Source organism: Pinus tabuliformis, chromosome 6 (assembly GCF_031772625.1).
Source record: "Pinus tabuliformis cultivar Carrire ecotype Pingquan chromosome 6, CPIR1, whole genome shotgun sequence".
Taxonomy (NCBI): domain Eukaryota; kingdom Viridiplantae; phylum Streptophyta; class Pinopsida; order Pinales; family Pinaceae; genus Pinus; species Pinus tabuliformis.
In genome coordinates, this window is record NC_142292.1 from 1,734,755,899 (window position 1) to 1,734,781,684 (window position 25,786).

General features: G+C 37.1%; 1 pseudogene; it reads right to left on the reverse strand.

The window, feature by feature from the left end:
- Nucleotides 1-3,525: 3,525 nt before the first annotated feature.
- Nucleotides 3,526-25,786, reverse strand: part of LOC149265819 (uncharacterized) — a 44,048-nt pseudogene continuing 21,787 nt past the window's right edge.

The following is a 25,786-nucleotide window of genomic DNA, read 5'->3' on the forward strand; positions in this document are numbered from 1 at the left end:
AAATCAAAAGAAAAAAAAAATACATTAGAGGACAAAGGGTATCATAATAAATTATAGAACAATAAAGAGAACAAAAAAAACTACTTACAAGAAAATTAAATCAATCAGAAAGTCAAAGTTGAAAGTCATTCACAAAAATAATTATAAAGTGTCAAATTAAATCCCAATAAGCCAATTTGGTCTACATACATTAAGATGATGTAGAACTTCATAATTTCCCCTCATAAAATTAACTCCAAGAAAAATACTCAGACGAATTTAAAATGCAATTCAGTGATAAACTTTTCAAAATCTAAAGACAAGGGGGTCAGGGAGAATCAGACTCACATGCTAGTAATCATGGTCTATGGTGAGCATATTGGTGAAAACAAAGGATCCAGCAACAAATAAAATGGCAGCATTAATAGCCCTGTCAATATGCTTCATATCCTTTTTTTCCACCTAGGAAACTAGAGAAGTCAAGCGAGTATGCATCTAGGCATTAACAATTTCGAAGGAAAACCCTCCCTCTGCGTTGAATCCTCCTGACTGGCCTGTGGGAAGGTTCTCCAATTCTCGAGACATGAACCCAACACCTTATTTTTTGTCTATGGTATCATTTATTTTTACAAGAATAACATCTAGGTCATCTACTAAGGATATTGTTTCCCAATTTCTCCTACAATTCAAAGTTGGACCCCTTATACCCAATTGTCATTTCCTTCCTGCATGCTATGGCCTGCTCGGTTTTAAGATGTTCAAAGAATAATTTGAGATGATGTACAAATTCATAATTTCCAATCATAAAATGAACTCCAAGGAAAATACTTAGACGAATTTAAAATCCAATTCAGTGATAAACTTTTCAAAATTTAAAGAAAATGGGGGTGGGAAGAATCAGACTCACATGCTAGTAATCATGGTCTATGGTGAGCATATTGGTGACAAAAAAGGATCCAACAACAAATACAATGACGACATTGATAGCCCTATCAATATGCTTCATCTCCTTCTTTTGTTCCGTCGGAGAAATTGGAGAAGCCGAACCAATATGCATCTGGGCACCAACAGTTTCTAATGAAAACCCTCCCTCGGTGTTGAATCCTCCTACCTGACCTATGGGCAACTTATCCATTTCCTAAGAAATGAACACAACACCTTCTTTCTAGTCTATGACATCATTTATTTTTACAGGAATAACATCTACGTCATCTGCTAATGATATTGTTTTCCAATTTCTCTTACAATTCAAAGCTGGACCCCTTATACCCAATTGACATTTCCTGCCTACATTCTTTGACTTGCTCATTTTTAAGATGTAGAGAGAATAATTTGAGAGCCCTTATATGGAATACAAGGCCCTATTGTTTTGGCTATTAAAATCTATTGTCTATTTTATTATTCTTAGTGTTGTTATGGTGGTTAAAGAAGCCATTGTAAAAGGCTATGTCACTAAAATTACAGAGAAATGTTAACTATGGTTATCAAGCTAACCTAAAAAAAATGAGGAACTTCAATTAAATGGGCTTGAATTTAGTTATCCTATCAAGAATAGCCATGAAAAAGAGATAATTTTGATCAAATTATGTACTACCTAGCCAAAACAGCAACACCCAAGATGATTTTCACTAGGTAAGTGCGTTGAAGGCCTTACAAAAGGCCAAAGGCTAAGAAGTACAACCCCTTTTGATGAAAAAAGGAATGGAAAGAAACAGAGGCCCCTATGAGTAAATTAGAATGATATTCAAATCCCTGGGGCTAGATTACTTAATCAAATATATACTGAGTGGAAATTATTGAATGGATAACGAGGGAAAAAAATGATTTGCAAATTTGGTAATGGAGTCCTAGAGAAAACCTCCTTTGAAGATGTGGAAATGGTGGTCTTGTCATTGTCTATCCTTTGAAGGATAATTATGGCCATAGGAATGGTTGTGTGGATTGGAAGTGGGCTTCTCCATAGTCAGAAAATGCAGGAGTCGAAGCTAAAACGAGCATCTCCACATTAAAAAAAATGTAGGAACCGAGCCTAAAGGGGGCGTCTCCATGGTTGAAAAATGCAAGTGCCTTTGCGATTCCAATTTCTCTTGCACCGACGTCTTCTTCCGTAGTAGTTCCATGTCCTGTTACCTTGCAAGCGGGTTGTTGTCAAGCCTGAAATTGCCTAGGAACCAAACATACAAATCCTACATCAAAGTCGTCAGTAACTTGCCTAGAAACAGGACCTCAATTCTAGCAATTCCCTGAGAATTGGCAGCATAGATGGTATCATGTCAAGCTTGGCAGTTGTTACTTTGTTCCTCTGGTTGATAAGGATCATAGTCATGTTAAGGAGCCAGATGAAGAAGATATCGATCTAGAGGAAACCTTCTTGAATATGCTTCTGGGCTACAACGAAGGTTCACATTATTGACAATTAGATATAAGTGAGACACCTGAGGTTCACGTTATTGACAACTAGCCATAAGTGAGACACCTGAGGTTCACGTTATTGACAATTAGCTATAAGTGAGACACATGTTCAATATTGCGTGGAGGACGTCGAATCTAAATAGTGTTACCAAAAAGAACCTCACCATATAAACACCTATCAGTGTGACTAATAATTATTTAGATGATCGAAAATAAAGTGCATATGGGTTAAAGTTACGTGTTTTCTCGTAGGAAGTCTGTGTAGACTTTAACAATAATACACCAATTTAATATCTGACTTTCATTAAAGATGAAGTATGTAATAAAACATCCCATATAGACACAATCTTCAGCGAGAAAATGAAAATTACTCAATGTTATTCTACTTCATACAACTCTTGGAGGTATCTTTAGACTCTGGTAGGCTATTTGTATATCCTCCTTTGATAGCTACTACTTTTTGTGGTTACAATTCTTCATCTGCAGATGCCTAATTAAAGGTTAAAATACACTACAATTCTCAATGAAATAACTAAACAACAAAGCCTCATGACTTCCTTTAAATGATAGAAGAGATTCAACGAAGTTACTGTCAATCATTCATCCATGATGATGAGATCAAGGATATATATACCACATTGTTCTACATCTATTCCTTTGTCATCATCTCTTTGATAGAACAATCTCAAAACAGGCTACCCTGCATAAGATGTTTCACAGTTGGGCTGTAAAAATGCCCTATTATATACACTAAAGGGAATGTGAAACTCAAACTTGATTCTTGTTTTGAAGGCTATGCTATAGAACAATAACTCATATATGTGTTGCTATCGAGAAAGTGAGATTCTAGTTGTGTTATGAATTGTTACCAAATATGGCTGGTGGATCTCCTGATGTCTTTGTTGAAGACCCAACAGGTCTATTATTTGCATGTAACTTTGTTCTTGGTGATTTGGGGGATAACAACTGCTTTTGTGCAAGGGATTGGTGAAATGTTTCCACTAGGATAGATGTATCTCCTGTTTGGAACAAACTAATAAATCCAATATAAGATAGAGATATAGTACTTCTCTTTGAATCAAATTCTCCTATAGTTCAACAATGTAAAGGGCATCACTGAACAATGATTTTAATATCAGCTATAAATTAAGATAAAGGTCACAAGTCTATGCCACATTTATTGTCATTAAATGGACATGTGCTAGTGCATACAGAAGGGGAAGCATATCTAAAAGCACTGGGATTCCTCTTGAGATGGGGAGACAAAGTGGTAGTTTCTTCCTTTCTAATTCATTCATCTGTGCTGCAAAAAAGCAACATTTTCACAACTTCCCTCATGGAAGGCATGTTGATGGGCAGAGTGCTAGTGCATAATAGAGCCACCCTTAACACCAGCATCATTTCTTCTCTATATGAGTTTGCTACTTGTGCATCCAGGATGTTATTGATATCGATGTGAATCTGATTTTGAACCCACCTAACAATGTCTGAGTAATCTCCAAATTCTACATCATTGGGCTTCTTGCCAGTCATGAGCTCCAGCAGGACCACACCAAAGTTGTATATGTCACTTTTCTCATTCACTTTGTGGGTGTAAGCATACTATGCACACATGTCCATCAATTAAATCAGTTCATATAAAATTGTTTATTTTTTGTTGACTAAGGCATATATACACACAATTTAGTTGTAAATTATTACCTGGGGAAATGTATCCATATGTTCCAACAACACCTGATACTACGTTCTTTTGACCCAGCTTCTCTACAATTCTAGCTAAACCAAAATCAACAATATGGGCCTCCAATTCAGAATCCAACAATATATTATATGATTTAACCACTCTATGTATTATTGAAGGGGAACAACCATGATGCGGGTAGGACATTCCATTAGTAGCACTAAAAGCAATCTTATAACAAGTAGGCCAATACAACGTTTCCCCATGAGAACTATGAAGTGGTTCATATAGACTACCATTTGACATGTATTCATACAGTAACATATTAGAATCTGAACTAGATATGCAACAAAGGAGCTTGACAATGTTGGCATGCCTAATCTTCCCTAGAGTCTCCAACTCTACTTGAAATCCATTATCTTGGGAAGACTACAATTTTTTTTTGTTCCAAATCCTTTTCACAACAACAATATCATCATTTCTTAGTGTTTCCTTGTACACTTTGCCCGCACCTCCACTCCCAATAACATTATCTTCTGTCAATCTGTTCAAAATGTCTAACTCATCAAATTCTGCCCTATGAAAGGTTGTGAGATTCTATGACTCTGTACTTGATTTAACCTAAGAAAGATTCATGTAAGTCTTATGTAAGAAACCTATACCAATCAAGTAGATCACAACAATAGCTGAAATAAATACCCTATATAGATGAATTTCAAATCTGAATTTCTACTGGAAATATGAAGGTGCCATTAATGGCCTGCCTCCACAAAGGCCCAAATTGTCAAGAAAACCTTTGTCATAGGCCAGATTATTGCAACCAAGAGGAACAAATCCAAAAAAAAGGTTGTCAAACACATTCAAAAAAATCAACTTGAGATTGTCTAACTTAGGAGGTATATTCCCTGAAAGCAAATTGTTTGAGAGGTCAAGGCTGTTAAGAACAGGAAGCAACCCAAGTGATGCAGGAATTGATCTGGTGATGCGGTTGTTGGAAAGGTTAAGGTGTGAGAGACCTTTCCATGATATTATTGTCTCAAGAAGATCGAGTTCCATTGGAATTATCTCTAATATATTGTTGTGACTGGCCATAAAGCTGTTGAGATTCCACAGTTGTCCAATGCCAAAGGGAATAATTCCACTGAATTGATTATTTGATATCTCCAATGCCCATATATTGGATGCTTTCATGATTTGAGATGGAATTTAGCCATGGAGAGCATTGTTTGTCAATCTAAATTCTCCAAGGAGAGGATAAATCCATAACCCCAGAGGAACCTCACCACTTAAATGGTTATCCTGCACTTGGACACTAGTTAGACTAGGACAATCCCCTAGAAATTTAGGCAGGCTGCCATTAAATTTATTCTTAAAAACAATAAAAGCTATCAGTACTCTACCTTTACAGACATTCTGTGGAAGAGGACCCGAAAGCTCATTCGTTGATACATCAAACTCAACAAGTTTAGAACCCATCCCAATTCCCGGGGACACTAGTCCTGTGAGCTTGTTGGTAAAAAGCTTGAGATGGACTAAATTAGTAAGCTTATCAAGCCCAGAGGGTATAGACCCAGAGAGTTTGTTGTTGTATAACTGCAGTGTCTCTAAGTTTGTCAAATCCCCAATCCCATTGGGGATGCTTCCATTTAGCTCATTCATTGACAGATCCAAATTCACAAGACTCTTAAGATTATTGATATTGTCTGGAATTGGTCCATATAAATTGTTCTTATATAGAAATAAATGTGTCATCTTTGAAAAGGCCATCAATGTGTTGGGGATCCTTCCAGACAAATGATTATGTGAGAGGTCCAAGTGTACCATATATCTTATATTCCCTAATGAATCCAAAATTTCTCCTACTAAACTGTAATTTGTCATCCACAAGTACTGCATTGTTGACAAGTTCCCAAGTTCATGTGGGATTACCCCTTGAGCCATAGGGTTGTAGGCTAGTGTTAATTTTTTCAGTGAAGAAATATTTCCAAGGAAGGAGGGAACAATACCATTCATCAAGTTAGAGTGCAAGAACAATACCTCAAGCTTAGGCAATCGTCCAAATCTAGCAATAATGTCCACAGAGAAATCGTTGGCTGACAGGTCCAATTTTACTTTCTCATCTAGTTTATATATCTCATTCGGCAAGAATCCATCGAACCTGGTGCCAATGAGGGCTAGAGGCTATAAGATTCCTTCGATGTTGGTCAAATGCAGTGTGAATTCAACAAATCAAACTGCCAACCCCTAGACTCTAAAATCCAGGGATAATTCAAACTAGTTTTGTTTTTCCAAGGAATGGAGAGGGAAAAGTAGCCACTACCCAGTCCCATTACTTGAAATCGGGGAGATGCCAAGAAAATTCTATGGCCAAACCAGAAATGGGGGCGATGCTAAGAAAATTCTATGGCCAAACCAGGCGAAGTAGGATTTGGAATGTTTATCTGCCCTAATTTTAATTGGATAAAATATAATAATCATTTATTTTTTAAATATCTTTTGGGCTAGATATTGAAAAGCTGTGTAATTTAATTTAAAAAAAAAACCCTCTAAAATACGAAACCCCTTAAATTTCGCCCATGGGCTAAAATTCACCCCTAAAATTTTCTATGGAAAAAACTACTGCTCCCTTCAACTGATCAAACAAATCATCAATCCTTGGTAATGGATACCTATTCTTGATGGTCACTTTGTTCAACTGCTTGTAGTCAATGCATAATTTGAGAGTGCCATCCTTCTTCTTCACAAACAATATCAGTGTGCCCCATGGTAATACACTTGGCCTAATGTATCCTTATCCAACATTTATTTCAATTGCAACTTCAACTCTACCAACTCATGGGTGCTCATCCTATAAGATGCTTTTGATGTTGGAGTTGCCCCTGGCACTAACACAATAGAAAATTCTACCTCCCTATGAGGTGGTAACTCTAAAATATCTTCTGGAAACACATCTTGAAACTATTGTAGAACTGGGCACCTGCTCAAAACATCTGCATCCTTAACTTCCTTACCTTTGTCGGTAGAAAAATGTACGGCAAATAACACACACCCTTTCCTGTGACTACACTTTGCCTGCATAGTTGTCACCATCCTAACTGATGTGGCCTTCTTCTTTCCTTGTAAGACCCTTGGTTCCCCATTGTCATCCACACACTCAATTTCATTGTCATAACAATCCACCTTAGTTCTGTGAAGATACAACCAATCCATGCCCAACAACATATTTTATGATCACAACGGTAATACATTCAAATGTGTTGTGTTTGGCATACCATTCAAATCAAATACACAAGCTCTTACCCAATGATGAACTTGCTTCTTTGTACTTGTATCCAACTGCACTAACCAAGATTTTGCATGCAATTCCTTACTCAAACCACATGTATCCACCAAGTCAGGACTAACATAACTATAATTAGATCCAGGGTTAATCAAAATGGAAATAAATTGATCACAAAGCTTACCATCCATCTCAATGATAGATTCCTAATGGTCTGCCTGTTTATTATCCAGTGCTGCATAAATACGAGGAATGCTCTGATCAACATCTCCTATAATCTGTGCCTCATGTGCGCTATATATATGAGGCATACCTCCCTGATTTTGTGGACAATCTCTCTTAAGGTGATCCTTATCGCATGTCCAACACTCTAATTCACCAATACCCTCACTTATATGTTGTTTTTGTACAAATGTCCCTGTCTAGCTGCATTGAACCTCTTCTATGGTGCCACATTTTCTTTCTCGTTTGCATTATGAGGCCTTGCTCTTTTCGGCTACCATTTTGTCTTTCCCTTTCCATCCTTGCTGAGATCTGTTTTTATGCTTTGACTGTTCATAGAAATGCTTCAACTTCCCAATGACTTCCTCAAGTGATCGAAGCTCATCATACTCAATCTGATCTCTAAATGCTAATGGCAATCCACTAAAAAATCGTTGAACTTTAGCCTTCTCATCTTTAAGATACGGCACATACCTCAATGGCTCAAGGAACTTAGTCATGTACTCTTCATTTGTCATTGATCCCATCTTTAGCTCATAGAATTATTTGGCCTTACTATTGTAGTACCTTTCTAACAAGTACTTCTTCCTTAAAATCCTCTAGAACTCGTCTCAAGCCAAGTCATCTATCATGATGTCTCTAACCAACTTCACATTATCTGTGTACTCGTGCAACTCAAATAACTTCTTAATCCCAAGTATCCAAGCCTCTACATCTTCCGGCTTCTTCACATCTCCATAAAAAGTAGGTGGCTTTTCTTTCTTAAACTCATCTGGAAAGTATCCCTTATCACTCCTGCTGTAAGGATGATAACGATGATGATCATGATGCCTATTAGAACCAGAACTAGAATAGTACCTATATCCATCACCTCTCCTATTCGGAGTATCCAACAATCTGCCTTATCTAACCATGTCATCTCTATCTGACCTATAAACACCATGAGACCTACTTCCATATGCCCCATTATTTTTTTCCTCCTATCGATGGTTGATCCGAAGTGGCCCTTGTCACTGCAATTCTGAAAAACATTGAAGAAGTATTGCATTAACCTCTACTTGTTTCTCTTGTGCCTGCATGATTTTTTCATTGTCTACCTTACAACTCCTTATTTCTTCCTTCAAGATTCTCAATTTGTCTGCCAAATTAGAAGAGTATTCAACACCACGTTGCTCATTTGATTCATAGAGAGAGTCTTTGTAGTCTACCATCTTTCTAGTCATTTGATCTCTTTCTTGCAAGGCATACTATGTCAGCAAAACCAAATCATAATAAACCAATGTACCTTAGCATAATTCGGGGACGATATCTCATTGCAAAATCAACCAATCAGCATACTACATGTATAACATAATCATGACAACATATATACATATAATACATAAATAGATAACCATGTAACCATCAGTCTAGCTAGATTCCAGTCATTAATGCATGACCATATCAATTACACATACCATGACCTCATGCATGAAAACACAACCATACCACTGTACACTAACAATATGCAAGCATAAACAACATGTAACCAATCATACACTCATGACAACATACTTCATAACAACAATATCCTCATTCACATGGCAACATCACTACAACCATGACTGACACCATGCATATGCAATAGGCACATAGATCACAAGAATGATTAACACATGTGAAAACGACATGAACACATGACTAACACACACCACCCATCCAGTCCAAGGGGTGAACCATGATCTGATACCACTCTATAACACCCTCCTCCCACATCTAGTAACCAGGCAACTGGGGTAAACATGTGATGAGAGGCTACCATGATTGGATTCAACCTCCTATGTGACCTTAAGGAAGTGAAATCAACGGAAATAAAACATACAGACCTTCCACATCAGCTACAGGACTCCCAAGAACCATCCAAACCACTCAGGTAGCTATCCCCTGGGTCACACTGAGGTTTTAGACCACTTGATCCCTGAAAAATCCCATGATATGGACCTGAAAACGTCCAGGAGGCTCTGGACGCTCTCATGCCAGTGTTCAGGGACTATTTTCCCCAGTGTTGTGCAAGTGTCCTTGGGGTTTGAGCCACTTTTTCAAGCCCATAGCCCAGGACACTGCCCATAATTGAATGACACCTTCAGAACAAAAAGATAATAGGGAAACATTGATACAAATGTAAGTACTTGAATAATCCCTTAACCAGACCCCCACCAACCATGACAGACATTTCATCAAACATATCACAAATATGTAATCTACATGTGTAAACAACAGATTTAAGCAGAGGGGTCTCATACTTATTTAAGAATCACTTTGAAGCATTGTTCCCATATATCATAGATACATTATTCATTCATTTACAAGTAATAACATGATGAGAGCCATACATAGCCACTGTCATAAAACATACACATAACTAGCATAATGGAAACATAAATACCAATGAAATCAAAACCATATGATCCACATATATACCAATATGATATGCATAGAAATAAAAGGAAAAATAACCTCATATTGATGATGAAAAATCCAAACTTAGGATGGGACTACCATGTTCCACCAGACCAAAATCTCTTTTCAGTCATTCACCCCCATGCCATATTCCAAGCATGAATGTGAGACTCAAACCAAAACAACCAACTAGGGAATCCCGAGGCTAAACCACCTCACCCTCATCAATAGGAACCAGGCTTTACCGTAATCCATCCAGGATCACTAGGCCAACACAATAAACATGTAATAACAGGATTTACCATGATCTCCAATCGATCAGTAGGCCAAACAAGAATGGATGCCACAGGACCTCTCCACCTACAATGTGAGGAATTTTCCTATCTCCTAGTCTCCCGGGATTTACTACAATCCACATTGGATCACTAGGCCCTAAACTTCTTCAAGCTTTACCACATATCCCAACCCAGGATTACTAGGCCCAATAGAGAGAAATCCACCTCTTAGCTTTACCGTATATCCTTCCATTCATTGGCAAGGATTCCTAGGCCCCCTGAGGCAACACAATCCTGGCTTTAGCGCAACCCATAGTCTAGCTCAGGGGTTACTAGGCCATTGGTTTTGTCGTGATCCACAGTCTGGTTCAGGGACCACTAGGCCATGTGCTATGTCATTTGAAGATCCACCTCACTCAACTTTGAATCCATCCAACAATCCAGCTCAACTAAAACATGAGAACCCCATCACACCATGACTATCCAGAAATGGCAAGGTTGGGCTAAGAACACTGTCACACCTAGCAAAACCCATGTCATAACAGCAAAATAACCACATGCAATACCATGCATGCCAAATCTAACAAGGAAAATACACATGCAAATCAATACCTACAAAGAATAATGTTGTAGCTACTTGATCCTTCTCTTCCTTGCTTACTCCTTCCTTCCTCTTGCCTTCTTTGCCTTTCTTGATCCAATGCCAAAATGCTCCAAGAAAACTTTGTGTCCAAGAGTGAGAGAAGAGAGAGAGAATAATGAGAGAGCTCCAAAATTAAACTGACAAAAGGTTACAAACTGATCCTTAGAAGCTTTTTTATCAACTAGGTCTCAATTTTCTTCATTTTCTACTATTTTCCTTCATTTTCCTCCTCACATGCAACCTGTGACCTTTCACCTTCCTTTTTTCCTAATTTCCATTATTTTTATAAATAAATGTGCCAAAAACACCATTTTTGCTTTCTAAATCCTTAGCCATTTCCTTTGCCAATTTCCTTAGCCATAATAAACCAAATGAACACCCACTAGGATGTTTTGCCCAACATTCAACTTGGAATAAGTGTTCCATCAACTGTGGTTATTATTTTTCCTTTATTAACTTTTATTACATGGAATTTTCACCAGGGTTGTTACATGATCAATAACCCCTACGGCACCCAAAATCTTGAAACTCGACAGTTGTAACTCGGATTTCCCAAAATTTCTGCCAAATCTTATCATAATCTTGCCAAAATTTCAATTGTTTTCTAGGAAACTTTGAAGCCTCATTTGATCCATATCTTTGGGGGAGGCCCCCAAGATTTGAAAAATTGAAATGCCATAAGAAAATAGGAGAACACACATTAAACATAACCACCAATATTTTTTTTATTAAAATAGAGAATAATTGTAAAAGTTACATTGTGGTGGAAAATATGTCCTTTTACAAAATGCGACGTATTACTTATAGTATTTTTTTAGTTATAATACCACAGGTAAATTCCATTGGTGGTAGATACCATGGGTGGATCTCATTTACAATACCATGGATGAATGAATACCATGGGTGGATGTCACTTACAATACCATGGGTAAATTCCTTGGTTGGATAAATACCATGGGTGGATGCCACTTACAACACCATGGGTATATTCCATGAGTGGATAAATATCATGGGTCAATGAATACTATGGGTGGATACCAATTTCCATTCGGATCATTCCTCCCTCCTTAAGAAACAATGGTCCCCATTGCGTGAATTTCCCTCATAAGAAGCCTATGTTGAATATGAAGAGCCACTAAAGAGAAGGGTTTTGTGTGGTTAACCTATAACCATGATGAACGAAGATCCAAGGATACAGATACCCTATAATGCTTTTGACCAACTGTGATACTAACAGTGTGCGACCTAACAAATGGACTTTGATGAAGTGTGCATTTGTGGATGACCCACAACCATAAAAAACGAAGATCCGAAGATAGAGATACCCTGTAATGTTTGTGACCAACTATGATACTAATAGTGTGCGGCCTAGCAAATGGACTTCGATGACAAGGATTTTGTGTGGTTGACCCATAATCGTGATGTTAATTGTTGATGAAGTAGCAAGTGCCTACATAGCCTTGGGTGGGAGGGCACGTCTCCAAAGAACCCAAGCCGAATGTTGCTATGCTGAAACTGATGAATGTGAAGCAGGTGCCTACTTAAACTGGGTGCGAGGGTACGTCTCTAAAGGGAAGTCGCTATAAATGTTGCTCCAGATATAAAAACCAATTTAAAATGGGCATAACACAGTCAATATAACTCATAATATTTATTATAACTTATTTTTTGAAATAAAATGACCATTCTGCATATTTCCATGTGATTGAAATCCCTATATTGACACTCTGGAAACTCATATTCGCATTGCAACTGTCCCACCGTCACAAAAGTTCTGAAAAAATAGTTGATTTTAAATCAGTGATATCTCCCTCATTCAAACTCTTATTCGACCAATTTTTTTTTAATTGGGTGATTTTTCAAGAGGATTTCAAATCTGCAATGATTTCTATGAAATTCTGCACAAAAACTACAAAAATTATAGGATATTCGTCGTCTACGAATTGTCGCCAGAAAAATTTCTGCAACACCGCTGATTTTAAATCAACGATATCTCCCTAATCCAGACTCTGATTCAACCGATTTGTTTTTTTGAATTTGAGTATTTTTTAACAAAAAATCCAGATATTTTTTTTTTGTAACTTTTGTATGAAAAGTTTTATATCTGATTTGCAAACTCACCACCCAAAAAATTCCTACAAAAAGAAAAAAAGAAAAATTTCCCTGGTTTGCCCAAAAAAAATCCTCTATGGAGGTCGTAGCACATATATGAAGTTTGTTGAAGATTTCTACAAAACTTTGAAACTGAAATATGCGTCAAACTCTCATTCCCATGGAGTTGTAACTTGAATTTGATACCACTGATCCAAATCTTAGGGGGGGGGGGGGGCTTAGATCTAAAAAGTTGAAACGGATCTTAGGGGGAGGACCCCAAGATCTAAAAAATTGAAATGGATCGTGGGGGGAGGCCCCCAACATCTAAAAAATTGAAATGGATCTTACAGGGAGGTCCCCAAGATTTGAAAAATTGAAATGTGAGAAGAAAATAAGAGAATACACATTAAAAAAAAACCATCAAAAAGCATTTTATTAAAATAGAGAATAACTGTAAAACCTACATTGTGGTAGACAATATGTCATTCTACAAAATGCGACTTGTTACTTATAATCTTTTTTAGTTATAATAAATTCCATAGTGGGTAGATACCGTGGATGATTGACTACCATGAGTGGATCTCACTTACAATACCATGGGTAAATGAATACCATGGGTGGATGCCACTTACAATACTATGAGTAAATTCCATGGGTGGATAGATACGTTAAGATGAATATCATGGGTGGATGCCAGTTACAATACCATGGGTATATTCCATGAGTGGATAAATAACATGGGTTGATGAATACCATGGGTGAATGTCAATTTTCATTTAAATCATCATTAAATTACGCAAATATAAAATAAAAATAATTTATAAATAATAACAAAAAATAATTATATATAAAAATACAAATTAAAAAATATTTTAGTGAGAAATAATAATAAAATTATATATATAAAGTTAGGTAAATGAATAAAATAGCTTAATTAAAAATAATAATAAAATGAATACCAACATTTAATGAGATAAAAAATAAAATTAAAAATGAATACCAACATTTAATGAGATAAAAAATAAAATTAAAGGAATACAAAAATTTTAATGGGGAAAGAAATTTGGTTGACCAATATTTAATTAGGAAAGAAAAATGATAAAAAAAGAGAATATAAAAAATAGCTTTCAAATAAAAAGAATAAATATGAATTAAAATTAAGAGAGGAATGGACTAACCCACAAATAATTTAATAATATAAATATATTAAAGTTTATTATAATTAAAAGAGAAATAGATCACCACTCACAAATAATTTAATATAATAGTACAAATAAATTAATAAGATTTAATAGTAGAAATAAATTAATAGAGTATTAAATATCTTTTTATTTGATAGGATATGTTTTATAGTAAAAAAAATAAAAATATATATATAAACAATACATAATGATATATTTAATATTTTTTTTTGGTCTTATTACCTAGTCTATATATTATTTATATCACTAGAATGATCAAGGATCTTTTTGAGGAATTTTTTTGCTTTTTTGCTTGCAATTGATTTATCTTGAGAAGTGGTTAGGAGCAAATATAGATGATACGATAATGTTTTCTTGAGTTAACTCCAACACTGGGTCTACATTTATAGTTACTTTCTTATCATAAGTATTTATGTCTGTTTATTGACAAAGTTAAAACTATAGTTGTGTCTCTTATGGTTATAACAATAAATATTAAAAAAAAATGTCAAAAGAAAATTAAAGGATAAATTGCTTTGTCACATAAAAAATTAATAAATTATTAAAAATATTTTAATTAGGTAGACAAAGTTTTAGAGAATAGAAAAAATATACAAGAGAAAATTTATATTTATATTTATATTGATATTGGTGAGTTTTATCTATATAAAAGATTATGGCAAATGTGCAAATAGTTTATATGAGTAGAAAATCCCCATAATATGAGAGAGTTATAAATTGCATAAGTGTCAAGGTGATAAATAAGTCCCCGAGAACAAGAAGACTCTTTGAATGGAATTTCTTCGCTAGGATAATAACATATACTTTGCTAAATTGTTCGAAAAACTTTTAATTTTTAATGGATATTTTTTTTTGTTAAGCTTGGTACATACTTGTTTTTCATTATAATGTATGCAAGCAAGTTACAACCACTTAGCTTGGTTCGGTGGTCTCAACTTGCCCGTTGGGAAACCGGGTCTGTTGAACACCTAACCACATTACATGCCATCTAGTAGCAAAAAATAGTCAGTCTATCTATCCAAGCTATATATATTTGATTATCATGTCCACAACCATGAGTTGTCTTTCTATATATATAAACCACTGCAAACTGGAAAGTGAATGCGATCCAAATGTAAACTTAAGCAAAAATACTATGACTTCATCCTTCTAGTTCTCATGATCAGTCGAGGTACCGGGGGTCGGGTCTTTCACACTAGATCCGAGCAACTCAATCGGCAAGAACACACTGGAGAAGTTTTCCTCGATTCAGCCTAGACGACCATCCTGTTTTTGTAGCTAAGCTTGGATATTTTGAAAGTCTTGCTTGTATTATGGAAAGTGCTTAATAGCGATCATCCAGATTTGATCCATCGCCTTCCCTAGGAGGCATTTCAACAATCAGTACATGTGTAGAGTGTCTTTATATTATGTTTCTCTGTAGCGAGTGTGTCCTGGATCAGGAACCAGGACTTTCCACTCTTCCACATCCACTGCCCCCACTTTCTTATATATGTTGATGTCCTCCTCCCATTCTGTGATGAGGTGTTGAATCTCCTCTCTGGTGCCACCCACATATGCAACCATCGCTTCTTGGATCAGTCTGTCCATTGGTTTCCTCCCACGACGTTTTCCAACATTGCTCGGCTCAACCTTAGCCTCGCTCTCCCGCGGTCTCTTGCCTCAGCCCTTGCCTTTCACTGCTCGAGCCATTGTTGTATTGTCCTGTGTCCTAGCATGTTGCTGATGGTGGCCCGAAACTAGCTTCATCCCTTTCTTCCTCCAAGGGGAGTTACCTGCTTCGGGAACAAGCAACCAAGAATTCCAAACCATTAATTTTATAATTTTCGACAGCCACTGGTTATGTTCATCCAACATTTCTTCCCCCCCAAGCATCATGTTCAAATCCCCCAAACGTGAAATACCCCCACCTAAGACGCCTCGAACACCCCTGCATTCCCCCTCTCCTGTGCCAATAATGGCCATGATTTCAGTCACAAATTGCATGTCTGCCCACAGGCCCAGAGACCTAGAAGCCCAGTCGAAAGGAGCCTCGCTCCTTCTCCCTAGTGCCCCTTATTGGTTGAACTCATCCCTTGCCTCCCTGACTGCATCTCTGCCATTTTTTCCTCTTCTCACCCCGACCTCCCGTCTTTTGAGCCCCTTCCTCGACCAAGTATCCCTCCCCTATTTTATGAACCATCCCCCACTCTCGCCGCTAGCCGAAGCTAGCTTGGCCGACTTTCCCAGCATACCAATTCTTGAGTCTGGAGGACTCTTGTCCTAGACACCCTACCCCCTACTGACTCCCCTCGGGGCTTTGGTGTCTGACCTCATAGTCCCTGACCTCCACTGAGCCCTTGCCTCCGCGTCTCATTCCAGGACACAGACTGGAATTACCTCTACAGAAATTGTCGCTACCCTACCCTTTCCCCTTAGGTTTTCAAATCATATGAGAAAACAAGTTTCATTCGGCCAAAATCCTTCCCTCCTTGTCCCTATGATCCCCATGCGCGAGAGGATAATGCCAAAGTGGAGTGAAACCCCAATAGACCCCATGCACAAGCATGCATTGCCTAAGCAGAGTAATATCCCTCCAAATTTTTTGCACTTACGATGACTCTCGTCACCCTTCACCTCCTAGCTATTCCCACCACCCCAATTTCTCTCTCGCCCTCATGCAATCCCAATTCCACAAACCAGACATTGTGGAGAATAATGAAGTGCATGCAAAGAACATACCCGTTAACCAGCACTTGGGATCATTGTGTTTCTTTTCCTTCCGGAAAACGTTGTGCCACCTTGGCTGATGTCCCCTCTTTGTTATCTCCCTCCTTCTTGTTAACCCTCTTTCTTGTCAACCACCTCTTATGCATGCGTATGCCACCTTCCTTCTTTCGTCTTATCATAATCATGTTGACCGCCACCGTGCCTTGCGCTTCAAGCTTGTGGGAGGTAGTGGCATTACCTTTGTCCGTACTTGTCATAATGACCCCCTTAATGTGTTTGTCATCCACTTCTCACCCCAATCGAGAGACAATGGATAAATATTAAAAGAAATGTGAAAAGAAGTTTAAAAGTGAAAAAAATGGTTTAATAATAGCAAATTTATTTATTAAGCAATGGATAATGATTTTTCATAAATTATTAAATTTATAATTATTTATCCAATTAACATTATTAAAATATTTTTATTTTAGATATTAATAATCTCTTTTTTAATTTATATATCCAAATCATAAAAAATAAAAAAATAAAATGATCATTTCATTTTCTTAGGCAACTTAAAATATTTTATATTATTAAAAATATACATAAAGTAAAGTCTTGAACAACAAGAAATTTTTGTGTCCAAGAGCAAATTTTACATAGTGAAACCATATGAGTTTTGGGGGTGGACTTTGGAAACTGTCTACCTATGAAAGGGAAACCAGATGGTCTAGTTCCACTAACATCCTCGAATAGTGTCCAGTTCCACCAATTCAGTTCGAGGATTTTATTTTGAGTTATTTAGATTAGGATTATCCAAATGAATTTAGATAAGGTCTTGATTTAATTGTAAAAGTTGTAATTAAATTAGATATTTTTTTGAAAGACTCTATATATACTTTGTAATTTGAAGTAAGAAAGGTTGATACTTTGAAAAGACCAAAGACATTGTTGTATTTTGGAAATTTTGAAGATAATCAAAGGATTTTGGCTTCAATTTTTAGCAGTATTTATGTTCATGTGAGTTTTCCTGTATAATCATTTTTGTTATTCTTCATATATTTGAGGTAACATAGAAGTACCAGGTAAGGCTAGGTTGAGTGTTGACCTCCCTGATAGCCCACCGCAAAGTTATTATCATTATTGAGAATAGCTAATTGAACAATTTGTTTAAATTAGTACCTCTACATCAATAAATTGTTTCCTTCTGTCATATATATATATATATATATATATATATATATATATATATAATGTTAGCTATAGAAATTTTTCTATATGCCTCTGCTATATTTGATGATTCAAGTATTCTGGAAGGATATTTAATTATCAAATATTTTTTACTTTCATCTATCACAAGCATTAAAGGATTGTATGTTGTTAATATTGGAATCAACACTCTAAGAAATCTTTAAGTTTCTGAATTATGTGTGTGTGTGGTTTGATTCACCGATCATCCATTTTAAACAAAATCCTCATTTAGATGCTTTGGCACAGTTCCTAATCCTAGAGCCGTCTACAAAGAAACAACAAACCACACCAACCAAGACTTTGCATGCACTTCTTTTCTCAAACCACACTTATCCACCAGGTTAGGGTTAACATAACTACAATTAGATCCAGGGTCAATCAAAATAGAAACAACTCGATTGCAGAGCTTACCTTCCATCTCAATAATAGATGCCCGGTGATCTACCTTCCTGTTATCCAATGTTGCATAGATATGAGGAATGGTTTGTCCAACATCCCCAACTGTCTGTGCCTCCTAAGCACTGTAGATATTAGGCCTACCAACCTAATATGACAGATAATCCTTCTTGAGATGGTCCTTTCCACATATCCAACATTGCAACTGTCTCCTACCTTCATGTGTATTCTATTGCTCTTTAGGTTGCAACCCATGGCCCTTCTCCATTGCATTAAACTTCTTATAAGGAGAAACATGCTCTTTTTCACCTACATCCCGAGGTCTTTTTTGCTTTGATGGCCATTTACCTTTAGTATTTTCATTCCCTTTCCAACCCTTCTTAGATTTAGCCTTACGCTTCGATTTCTCATAACAGTGTTTCAACTCCCCAATGACTTCCTCTGGTGATCGAGGCTCATCATACTCAAAATGATCCTTAAATGTTAATGGAAGTCTGCTGACAAATATTTGAACTTTGGTCTTCTCATCCTTAAGATACAATACATACCTCAACAACTCCAAGAACTTAGTCGTATACTCTTCATCTACCATCGATCCCATCTTTAGCTCATGGAACTCCTTGGTCTTACTATCATAGTACATCTCCAATAAGTACTTCTTCCCTAAGAGTCTCTTAAATTCATGCCAACTCAACTCCTTTGTCCTAGTGTCTTTGACACACTTCACATATTCACACCAGATGTTTTCTTTCCCTTTGAGACTGAAAATAACTATTTTGGCCTTCATGCTCTCTGGGTAGTCATGCCATTCAAAGAAATTCTTCATCCCAAGTAACCACGCCTTTGCATCTTCCAGCATCTTCAACTCTCCATCAAGTGTAGGTGGCTTTGATTTCTTGAACTCATCTGGTAAGTATCCCCTGTCACTCCTCCTGTAAGGATGATAACGATGATGAACATGATACCTATCTGGACCAAAACTAGAGTAGAACCCGTATCCACTACCTCTCCTATCAGGTGTATCCAAGAATCTTCCATCTATGACCATGTCATCTTTGTTTGACCTGTTCCCACAATTGGACCTACTACCATATGCCCTATTAGTCATGTCCTCATGTATAACTAATTCATGGTTGTCCATGTCTCTACAAGTATGACAAACTATGAAGGATAAGTACATTGACCTCTGCTTGTTTCTCCTGTGCCCTGGTAAGTCTCTCTTGTGACTGAATAATTCTGTCATTATCTACTTTGCAACTTCTGATCTCTGCCTTCAAACTTCTCAATGTGTTTGTTATGTCTGAAGAGTACTCATCTCTTGGATGCTCATTTGATCTATAAGGGGAGTCTCGTGAACTATAATCCACCATTTTTCTAGTCATCTTTGATCTTCTTCTTCCTACAAACATACCATGTTAGCTAACCAAATATAAACATAATCAACATACCTCAGTGAAGTTCCAAGGAGGCTATCTTGTCTACAAAATAAGTCCATATTAGCACGATACATGTATATACATAATCATATCAATATACTGACATCATGCATGATAATACTAACTGCATACCATGACCTCATGCCCGACAACCATAACCATGAAAATGCATGCATAACAAACATATATACACTGACATTCATGTACGACAAGCACATTCTTCCCATTCAGTCCAAGTATTGAACCATGCTTTGACACCAACCTATAACCACCCCTCCCACATTTACCCAGCTTCACCATCTTGCCAAGATAAACATGAGACAAAGAGCTACTATGACATGACCCAACCTCCTAGGTCCCATTAAGAAAGTGGGGCTGGAAACTAATGACAAACTGACCTTCCACAACATCCTACAGGGGCTACAAGACATTTAGGGTTTAAGAAACCATCCCAGGTGGAAAAACCATAAGATGGACCCCTCCTTCTCTACCTTAGACCCTCAACCACACCCAAAACAAAGCCTCCATGTGGTTGGAAGCCTCCAACCGCATGCACAAGCTTGCATCCATGTGAATGCAACCAAAATTTTCTAGTTAGGAGCTTGCGGTCCCAGATTCTGAGCCTAAATTCTAGGTCAGCCTCCAGACCACTACCCAAAACATCCTGTAACTTCTCAGATGCATAAATGACATGACAACAAGGATAAAAATTTAAACTTGAGTCATATACTTGACCTAACCAGGCCTAATCATGACAATCATTTCGTCAAACATATTGAGAACATGTAATCTACAGGTCATGAATGTAAATATGAACATAAGGATCTAATACTTATCTAAGAATCATCAAGAAGGTCTAATTCCCTCTCATAATAGTTGCAATAACATTTGTTAGTGTAGAAAATTTGAATAATATGACACTTATTCACAAAGATTATCCCGATTATACACTATTGTGGAATACATACACAATACATAACCTCCTCTACGTTGATCATCAATTTTGCAGAATTAAAAACAATGAAACATCAATCGCATGCACACATTAACACAGTATCTAACCCAGGGAAAGCATACAGCTGAAAACTCCACACTATCTGTATATTATAATGATTGAAAACATGTAACAATACATAGTACAATACTCCTCACAAGTACTCAGTACTATCTCCACCTGTTACACACAAAACTAGCTCATCTCCGAACAAGTCACAGGTTCAAATCTCCTCCGCTATTTTGCCTGCCTCCACTACACAATCCAAAGTGAAAATCACGTGAGCACAAGCTACAATTGCCTTGGTATTGGCCCACACTGCGCAGTCCTCATTGGCATAACTCAATCCCATTGATTGTGCAAGATCTCATGCACAACTATAGTCACAACTGATAACAATCTCAACCTCCAACACCTGTCTCCACTGAACTCTCCATGCACTGAGTTAACTGATGTATTCTTTAGTTGCTTTATGAGTTAATAATTAGTGAATTAATTTAACAATTAATTCACATCACTCATCACTAGTGTATTTGCAGTTAAACTAAATACAGCTAGTTCAACCAAGTCAAACTGAACACAACTCTATCAACTCCACAATCAACTCCATCAAACTCAACCACATGAGTTCTAACTGAAGTCCTGCATGCAATAGCTCAACTAACCCATAAGAAAAGCGTATTTCCTTCTGGCAGTTGCATGTGCCACATCTGTAGCTCAAACTGAAGTGCGCCAAGAGGATAAGATAATGTTTATAGTCCAAATATTATTAAGAGCTAATAATATTCGACTGTTCTATTTTTAGCCTGGCAGTCTAAAAATAGACTCCGCCCATATGTCTAAAAATAGAAGTGCATCTATTTTTACCAACATGACCAATCATCCACAAATAGCATCCTGCAACTCATAGACCATGATCCATATGTCTAAAAATAGACGTTGCGCCAAAAATAGCCTGCGGACCCACTTAGTGAAGACGACTCCTTTTCACTAAGATCCATCATCTTGTTGCATTTTCAACAGTTAGCTTATGCATTCATCAACCATTCATCAATTAATCAAACATGTCAAAAGCCATAATTAGAACCTGTTATGAAACCATGCTTATAACCAACATATAACCAGAATAATAACCATGATAGAATAATCATCAAAGCCACATATAACAAGTCCAAGTACTCATGAAATATAAGAGGAAAACAACTCTTATTAACATATGTAAAAGCCAACCAAGTCAGGAAATTCCACGTACCACCTGACTGTAGATTGAGCTTAACCAAATCTTTCTTTCGGCCAATCACCCATGTCATATTCCAAGCATGAATGTGGGACTTAAGACAAAAACAACCAGGGCTTCCTGAAGATTAAACCACCTCCACCCTCAGGCTTTACCGCAATCCTTCCAAAATCAGTCAAGGGATTCCTAGGCCCAAAGCAAGCACCTAAACAACCAGGCATTATCGCAGTCCTGTCAAACTTGGTCAAGCGACCACTAGGCCCAAAACAATAACATAAACCACCAGGATTTACAGCGAACTTGCCAAAACTAGTTAAGGGATCACTAAGCCCAAAACAAGCTTGGATGCCTCATAATTTCTTCACCAATACCTTGAGGAATTTTCATGTCTTCTCCCTCAAGCTTTACCGCAATCTCACCAAAGTGGCTCGAGGGATTCCTAGGCCCTTGGGAATTTTCCTTAGACTACCTCACCCGGTTCCAAAATCATCCAACAATCAAAAGCTCAACCAAATGAAAGAACCCCATCACACCATGGCTATCTGGAAATGTCAAGGCAAGGCTGAAACCATTGTCACACCTAAAAAAACCCATGCTAATGACAACAAGAAAAAAAAATACACACATGCATGTACCATGCATTCACAAACCAGCCAGGAAATCACACATGCAACCTATTACCTGCAAGTATTCCTACTGAAGTTGCTTGATCCAACTTTTCCTTGCTTATCCCTTACTTTCCTTGTCTTTCCTTTGCCTTCCTTTCTCCAATGCTAGAGTGCTCCAATAATTCTCTAAGTGTGCAATAGTATGAGTGAATAGAGAGCGCTCCAAAACTAAACTGACAAAAAACTACCATCTGATCCTCATAATCCTTTTTATTACTGAGGACTCTATTTTCTTCAATTTCCACTATTTTTCCTTCAATTTCCTCCTCATGTAAATTTTGTGACCTTTCACCTTCCTTTTCTCCCATTTTCCTTCATCATAAATAAAATGCCAGTTAATGCCTTTATCAATTTCCTTAGCCATTATAAACCAAAATGAACACCCACTAGAATTTTTTGCCCAACATTCAGCTTGGAATATGTGTTCCATGAACTTGGTCTTATTTTTCCTTTGTTAACTTTATTACATGAACTTTTAAACCGAGGTTGTTACAAGAGAGTTTTAGGGCATGATCTTGACAATATGATAGCAAAACCAAAATGAACATGACTGAAACTAAAAATATTGGGGCAACAAAATAACATGATAAGGAAAGACTCTAAGAGTAATAATTCTGGAAATTCATCATGCCTATTTGGGCTGGACCTTGTCCTGATCAATCTTGAGCTGGGTTGGATGTGCTAGCTCTACTAAAACCTTGCTTTGTTGATCTTTCTCTCTCATGATCTAATATTGATGTGCTAGATACATAAATGGTTTGTAAAATCCCTCAAGCAACCAAGGAGGATGTTCCCATTCAATGAATGCTCTCCAAGTTTAAGAGTCCTCCAACCTTCTAGAGGGTTCTCCCTTAGATGTGCCCTCAACGACAGTCTGACTGGCTAGGTTCAACACCTATTCTGTGAATTCCAAAGAGCTATGAATGGCTGCCACCTTTTTCTTGTTAGCTTGTGGTTCTTAGTGTTCCAGATGAGAGGGTCTATGTCCCTGATGGGAGGATCCAACCACTTTAGACTTGTCACGAGAATTCGAAAATGTTAAAGGAGGAGGGGGAGGAGGAAAGGGGATCTTCATTACCTTGGCCAAGTTCCTAAGTGTTGTGCGTATGTGGACCGGAAAGGCATTGGCCTCTTCCATCCTACTCTTAGAGCTTTCTATGGTTTCTTCCTTCTCCCTAAGTTGTCTCGCAAGCAAATTTGGGACAACCCAAAGGGTGTTATTAGTTTTCATCGCTCCTCTACATCCATGGCAGCCACAAGGAAACGTATGTGCACTGGAATGTCCTTGTAAAGTTCTCTTCACCCTAAGTATGTAAGGGGGGGAGAGGTTGGCACCCATGACCTCTGTCGTGCCTTCCAGCACGATCCCTTTCTCTCACCATGATGATCAAAATAATGCAATCCCCACTTGTTCGCCGAAGTTGTATACGACTCTCTGCTGCTCCAAATCTCCAACAACTGGCCACCCCAACACCAAGTCAAAGGAATGAATGTCTGACACATTTATGTTTAAATTCATGTTGTTCACATGGCGTAAATTCTTTGTCCTCCACTAGATATCCATGGCTTGGTTGCATTGAATGTGGCTTGGGGTGAGAACAGGGAATGACAACCACCCTTCCATTCTCATTGAATTATCATGCAACTTGGGCATGTGAAAATTGTCCTTTATTGGAGACACTACAATCACCCATATCTGGTGAATTATTATCATTTCATTATCCTAATAGACACATCTATTTTAGATAGAGCTTCCAGAATTTTAATTTAATTATCAACAACTAGTGCAACCATATAAATTAAATGGCTGGTAAAACATGGATAGACATCAATCCGTCATAAGCATCAAAACACACACTTCTTGAAATTAAAAAATCATAAAAATCAACTAAATTATAACTTTATTTTAAATTATTATTAATTATAAAAAGAATTGATATATAAGTTAAACGTATACATGTTTTAAAAAATATGTAATAAGATTATCTACCATGGAGATTCGATGGCAGTTTACCATGAAGAATTTTAATTTGTAAATAAACTTTGTTACAATACATGAGCAATATCATGGCTTATCTATACCACATATCCAAAAACCATAACTCATTTCATATGACACTTATTCATATAACATTTCTTTTAATTAATCAATTTAATTGAAAGGACAAAAAGGGCATAACTACTTTGGAGATAAACTTGTGTGTGTGTAATGAAGCGATTATCATTTTGAATTAAAACAGAGTTGGAAACAAGACCAAAACATGTTACATTTTTCAGTATTTTCATAGGCTTCACTGTTCTTGTACATCCATAAGAGTTAATTTTTTTGCAATTTTGGATTCTCCTAACTACAATTCTACATTGAAATATACCATAGGCTTTACAAAAAACTCCTAAATACAAAATAATCTTGCAAAATGTTCTTCATAGCTAGATATTTAAGCAGTTGTCTATAATGCGACTTTTTGGAAGCTTTTCCGGTCAAAATCCGGCAACAATTATTGGAATCGCAAGTTTGATAGCTAGTTTCTGCACAATCAAAGCGTCCCAGGGGTTTTTGAGGGTGCTGAATCCAAATATGGAGTTAAAAAACCATTTTAACTGCAGCAAATCAAGATTTAACCTCAATTTCTTCCGCCGGATTCCGTCACCGGAATCTCCAAAAAGTCGCATTATAGACAACTCCGATATTTAATATACCCTAGTTGGATGAACTTCTATTTTTATGCCCAAATTTTCCTTTTCTGCAATGTGCACGCTTGCTCATTGCTCAACTGGTCCTCAAACCTTTTGACTAGACTATCATTCGCTAGATTCCAAGTCTTTTTGCTTGATCTTAAACTCATTGTTGGTGGATGCCTCCATTCCATTCATTCTGAGCTTCACAAT